At 43.7% G+C, this 6,000-nt stretch overlaps 1 pseudogene; it reads right to left on the reverse strand.

The window, feature by feature from the left end:
* Positions 1-1,384: 1,384 nt before the first annotated feature.
* LOC101604942 lies at positions 1,385-2,022 on the reverse strand (annotated as a pseudogene).
* Between the last annotated feature and the right edge of the window lie 3,978 nt (positions 2,023-6,000).

Raw genomic sequence — 6,000 nt, forward strand, 5'->3', positions numbered from 1 at the left:
GTGGCGCTTGGCTTTCTGGGTCTGGGTTATTAGGTGTTATTCTTTCTCTTTATTATTTTTTAATTTATTTATTTTTATTGACAACTTCCCTAATTGTAGACAATAACCCATGACAATTCCCTCCCTCCCCGCACTTTCCCCTTTGAAACTCCACTCTCTGGTTTTTCAACCTAGGGTCTCACTCTAGCCCAGGCTGACCTGGAATTCACTTTGTAGTCTCAGGGTGACCTCGAACTCACGGCGATCCTCCTACCTCTGCCTCCCAACTGCTGGGGTTAAAGGCATGCACTACCATGCCCAGCATAAACTCCAGATTTTTCATCACAAATCTACTCATTTTCACAACTGGATTAATCAGAGCTGGTCAGAGAAACAAGCCTCATGAGCTACTCAGTACTGACCTAGCTTCTATCTACAGATTGATGAGAGTCACTATGAGAACTGGCCTGGCATAGGTACACAGGTCAAGAAGTCCAGTCTGCTCTCCTGCAAGTTGGAGAACCAGGAAATGAAAGTGTCAGCCTTGAGAACAAGGGCGAATGTGGTAAATCCTAGCAGAGTCTGAAAGCCTGAGGACTGGGGTCAGAAAACATTTGTTTTCAGGTCAAGCAGAGAGTGAATTTATTCCATTCAAATTTTCTAGTTTGGATGATGCCACCCGCAGTGATGAGAGCTCCTACTCTACCAGCTGAAATGCAACTCTCAGACACACCCAGAGCTGCCTCACTAGCTATGTATGGGCACTCTTCACTTCACCCAAGTTTATGATAAAGCAGTTACAAGATAAACCACGAATTGGAAGAAGATATACCAAGATAAATAAGCACAGAGGAGTCTAGAACAAAGTGCTAAGAAAAGGCCACACTAACAATGAAAAGTAAGCCACGGCTATGAATCCACATTCATGGGCTAGGAGGCCTCCTTTCTTTCCATAGTGACCCAGGTGGCTCTAGTATCCCATGCCTCTGTCTTCACAAGGCTGATAAAATGTCTCTGTAAGAGCATAGGGAAATACTCTCTAAGAAGAAAGCTCACAGCCACTTGTACGAATAAGCACAGTGCTCTGGGAAGCAAAGGTGCCTCCTGTGGAAAACTGGCAGAAACTGTGACTTTTGATCAATTCCATATTTTGGGAGCTAAACATGAACTTCATCTAGTAATTTACATCTAATAACCATGTTTTCCTTGAGATGGAAACTCACTGACTTGCTAAATACTCACTGTGACCAACTTTGGCAACATCAAGATACTTAGTAAGGTGAAATAAAAGGGAATATATTACATATCTCTAAGCATTTATTCCAGTTTATAAAGTTTGATTTTTCAATGAAAATGAATCATCATATCTAATGTCCTTAACACCATGTTCCACAGTGCCCAGCAATGTCCTTTTTAGTATGGAATTTAATAATTAGAGCTGCTATTTAAAACATTCATTTTCAATATGCTAGTATAGAAAAAATTTCTAGGACTTTTGCTAGAATTATAAAGTTAAAAGTGTAAGACTTTCTCATCCTAGAAAATTCATTGCTTCTGAGTTGGTGCATCACAATATGGCACATTTTCAATAAGATCTTTCCTAGGAACCAATTTCAGCGTATTGTGGTCGGTGTGAATACCTTGTGCAACCCAAGTTCGGAGCAGCAGCTCAACGCCACAACCTATTTTCATGAGCTTTGAATTCTTCATTTATCTTTACTCTGGCTGTGTCTAATGCCCTGGTATCATCTTTAAAACCTTGTTGTCTTGTCCTGTGCAGTGATTTGAAGAGCTTTAATACCTTGTATGTTTGTTTGTTTGTTTTGGTTTTCGAGGTAGGGTCTCACTCTGGTCCAGGCTGACTTGGAATTCACTATGTAGTCTCAGGCCAGTCTCGAACTTGCAGAGATCCATCCTCCTACCGCAGCCTCCCCAGTGGGATTAAAGGTGTGTGCCACCATGCCAGGATTGCGAATTGATTTTTTCAGGGTCTCGGTTCACTTTGGCTGGGGCTCTTCTGGGCACCTTCGCTGGCTGCCCCATGGCTCTCCAGCCACAGCTGCCACCTTTCAACCAGCCGACTTGTCCCATCTCAAATACTCATTTTGAAAGACATAGGGCAGAAATGCTAGATTAGTGTCTATTCATTGGATCCCTCCTTTACTGAAAAAATAAAAAATAAACAGTCGGGCTGGAGAGATGGCTTAGCGGTTAAGCGCTTGCCTGTGAAGCCTAAGGACACCGGTTCAAGGCTTGATTCCCCAGGACCCACGTTAGCCAGATGCATGAGGGGGCACACGCATCTGGAGTTCATTCGCAGTGGCTAGAAGCCCTGGCGCGCCCACTCTCCTCTCTCTCTCTCTCTCTCTCTCTCTCTCTGACTCTTTCTCTCTGCCTGTCACTCTCAAATATATAAATAAAAATAAACAAAAAAATTTTAAAAAGTTTTCTTTAAAAAAAAAACAAAAACAGTCATTGGCTTCCTACCACATGAGGCCCATGAAGTCTGCAGTTTGTCTATGAAAGACCATGAGTCGGTTGGGAGCTCCCATGAGAGATTTGAGGAATATGGGGCACATCTTCACATTCTCATGGGTGAGAGGAGTGGAGAGAGAGGGAGCAGGAGAAAGAGGCCCTGCCCGGCAGCCAGGACAAGGACTCTGCGGGGCCTGGAATGGGTCCCGGAGCACAGGGCTCCAACGGGGGAGAGAAAGCTCTGCAGGAGGGGAGGAACCGGGCCAGCAGGTCCCCAGCGGCCAGAGCATCATCTCTGAGACAGGAGACTCAGAAAGGCAGTGAGGAGGTGTGGGGTTCGCGAACACGTGAAGCAAGGGAGTGCAATCCTACTGACCTCACAGAAACCCACCTCAGCGTTGCCTGACCCTGTGGACTTCTGTGTGCTCCGCGCCAACTACTCAGTGTGGACAGTTCTAATTATTTAAACCGGTACCGTCTCCCTTCACCCCAATATCAAATACACTATGTAAAATTAGGCTTAAGGCCTGTATCAAGGTCCATAAGTCTTTCCAGGTTTGTAGCTAACAATTTTAGCCCTCAAGGCCATTCACAGAAATGCCACATAATTCAGAATTTATTTTTGAAAAGCCTAATTTAGGCTGGAGAGATGGCTCAGTGGTTAAGGCACTTGCCTCCAGAGCCTAAGGACCCAGGTTTGATTCCCCAGTACCCATGTAAAGTGAGATGCACAAAGTGGGGCATGCATCTGGAGCTCATTTGCACAGCTAGAGGCCCTGGCAGCTATTCATTCTCTTTCTCTCTCTCTCTGCAAATAAATGAATAAATAAGAAAAAAGAGTCCAATTTCTTTTTCTTTTCTTTTCTTTTTCAAGGGTCCCACTCTAGCCCAGGCTAACCTGGAATTCACGATGGAGTTTCAAGGTGGCCTCGAACTCCCAGTGATTCTCCTACCTTGGCCTTCCAAGTGCTGGGATTAAAGGTATGCACCACCACACCCGGCTGAGTCCAATTTCTTATAAATATCAATAGACATTTAAAATATGTCCTTTTTTCAGCCAGGTGTGGTGGCTCACACCTATAATCTCAGCCATCAGGAGATTTAAGTAGGAGGATTACTATGAGTTTCAGATCAGTCTGGGCTAGAGTGATATCCTCCCCCACTCAAATTCTCTCCTCATTCCCTCTCTCTCTCTCTCTCTCTCTCTCATCTCATCTCATACATACATATGTCTTTTTTCATGAATAAAACAAAAATCTCATAAATCGGGTGTGGCAGAGGTATGAGGAGTGCCATGAGTTCAAGGCCACCCTGGGACTACATCATGAATTCCAGGTCAGCCTGAGCTAGAGTGAGACCCTACGTCAAAAAACAAGAAAAAAATATCTTAAAATTGTCTGGCTAAAAAGCAAACCCAGGGAGAAAAGTGAACATTTGCTTCAATCTTAACATAATAAAATAACAATCATCATTTGCAAGGTACTGCCAAGTTGGAACTAAAGGGAATAATTCTTCTCCCTACATGTCTAATTTATTAACAATAAAGCAATAAAGCTCAAGCTTTCATAAAATTAAATTGCAACAAAGTTCAAGGTTGAAAAAAATGATACTGATAATCAGTTTTCTGAAACTTTAAATTGTCAGAACACTGTTCCAACAGCAAAACCAGAAGTAAATTACAAGTTAATAAAAATTAGAGATTTAAAAAATTCCTTAAGTAAACCAGGTATGGTGGTGCACACCTTTAATCCCAGCACTCAGGAGGCAGGGGTAGGAGGATCACTGTGAGTTCGAGGCCACCATGAGACTACATAGTCCCGATCAGCCGGGACTAGAGTGAAACCCTACCTTCAAAAAAAAAAAAAAAATTCCTTAAGTATTAGCAAAATTATTGTCAAATTAGGGAAACACTTTTTTAATCTCTATATTACAAGCAAATAAATTCACAAGTATATCAAAACATGTTTTTTAAAAAATTAATATTGGGGGCTGGAGAGATGGCTTAGTGGTTAAGCGCTTGCCTGTGAAGCCTAAGGACCCCGGTTCGAGGCTCGGTTCCCCAGATCCCACATTAGCCAGATGCACAAGGGGGCGCACGCGTCTGGAGTTCGTTTGCAGAGGCTGGAAGCCCTGACGCACCCATTCTCTCTCTCTCCCTCTACCTGTCTTTCTCTCTGTGTCTGTCACTCTCAAATAAATTTTAAAAAAAATTTAAAAAATTAATATTGGGCCAGGCATGGTGGTGCATGCCTTTAATCCCAGCACTAGGGAGGCAGAGGTAGGAGGATCATCATGACTTCAAGACCACCTTGAGACTACATAGTGAATTCCAGGTCAGCCTGAGCTTGAACTCCTCCACCCCCAAAAATTAATATTGGGCTGGAGAGATGGCCAAGTGGTTAAAGGTGCTTGCTTGCAAAGCCTGATAACCCAGATTCAATTTCCCAATACCAACATAAAGCCAGATGCACAAAGTGGTGCAGGCATCTGGAGTTCATTTGCTGTGGTAAGAGGCCCTGCCATGCCCTTTCTTTCCTTCTTTCTTTCCTTCTTTCTTTCTTTCTTTCTTTCTCTCCTACCAATGACCTCCTGGTGTGACAACATGAGTCAGGGATTTTTGGATTTCAGTTCCTGGACTCTGTTTTCCAGGCCTATCATTAGTAATACGTTACTTATTATAATACGTCTCTGCTCATTAGCCTTAACAGACATACACAAATCAGCTTATTCTTTTGCGGCCTGTGACCCTGACTAGCTGTCTACTAAACAAGGTCTTCTTTCTTCCTCATCCCTGTCCCCACACCAGCAGTCCCCTGCAGCCTGTACCAGGCATGGGCAGCTGGTCACAGACGATGACGAGGGATAAAATTCCTATGACCTGTGATCTGTGAAAGGAAGAAGCAAGAAAGCCTGTGATGTCAAGTTCACGTGAGAGGGGGTGGAAGATGGGGTCTCACGGCCAGTGAGCCAGGAGCGTAGAATGTAGATATCCCAGTGCCAGACACAGACGTCCTAGTCAAATAGTGACAACAAATTCACACTTTTCATTCTTTCTACGTCCTGACAGGTGGAGTGATGTCACCTACATTGATGGGGATCTAGCTTCCTCAGTCTGTCTATTCATGCAACTCCCTTCTGGAAACAGACTGGCCAGAAGAAAGTTTTCACAGCTTCACGGGCATCTCTTAGTCCAGTCAAGCAGACACGTACAAAAATCAACCATTCTACTAGGTGACAAAGAACTTAGAAGAGAACTAATAACATTGTGCTCTAGGAAAAAATGAGTTTTGACATCAGTAGCTCATCTTTTAACTGTTCTGTAGACATCGGCTAGGCCTTTGGGGGAGAGAATGGATAATCAGAGAGCTTTACACACGCAGTGATTCATCGGGCAGAAACAAGCACAAGCCATCACGACCAGCAAGGGAACAGCAAAGAATCATTATCAACCTCTAAAAGTGCCATAAAATAGGACTTTGGACCTCCAAGTGACTTGGTCCCACATGTCTTCCTGGTGGCACTATAAATCCATTCTCAACCTGGGGA

The sequence above is a fragment of the Jaculus jaculus genome, chromosome 19 (genome assembly GCF_020740685.1).
Source record: "Jaculus jaculus isolate mJacJac1 chromosome 19, mJacJac1.mat.Y.cur, whole genome shotgun sequence".
In the NCBI taxonomy this organism is placed as follows: Eukaryota; Metazoa; Chordata; class Mammalia; order Rodentia; family Dipodidae; genus Jaculus; species Jaculus jaculus.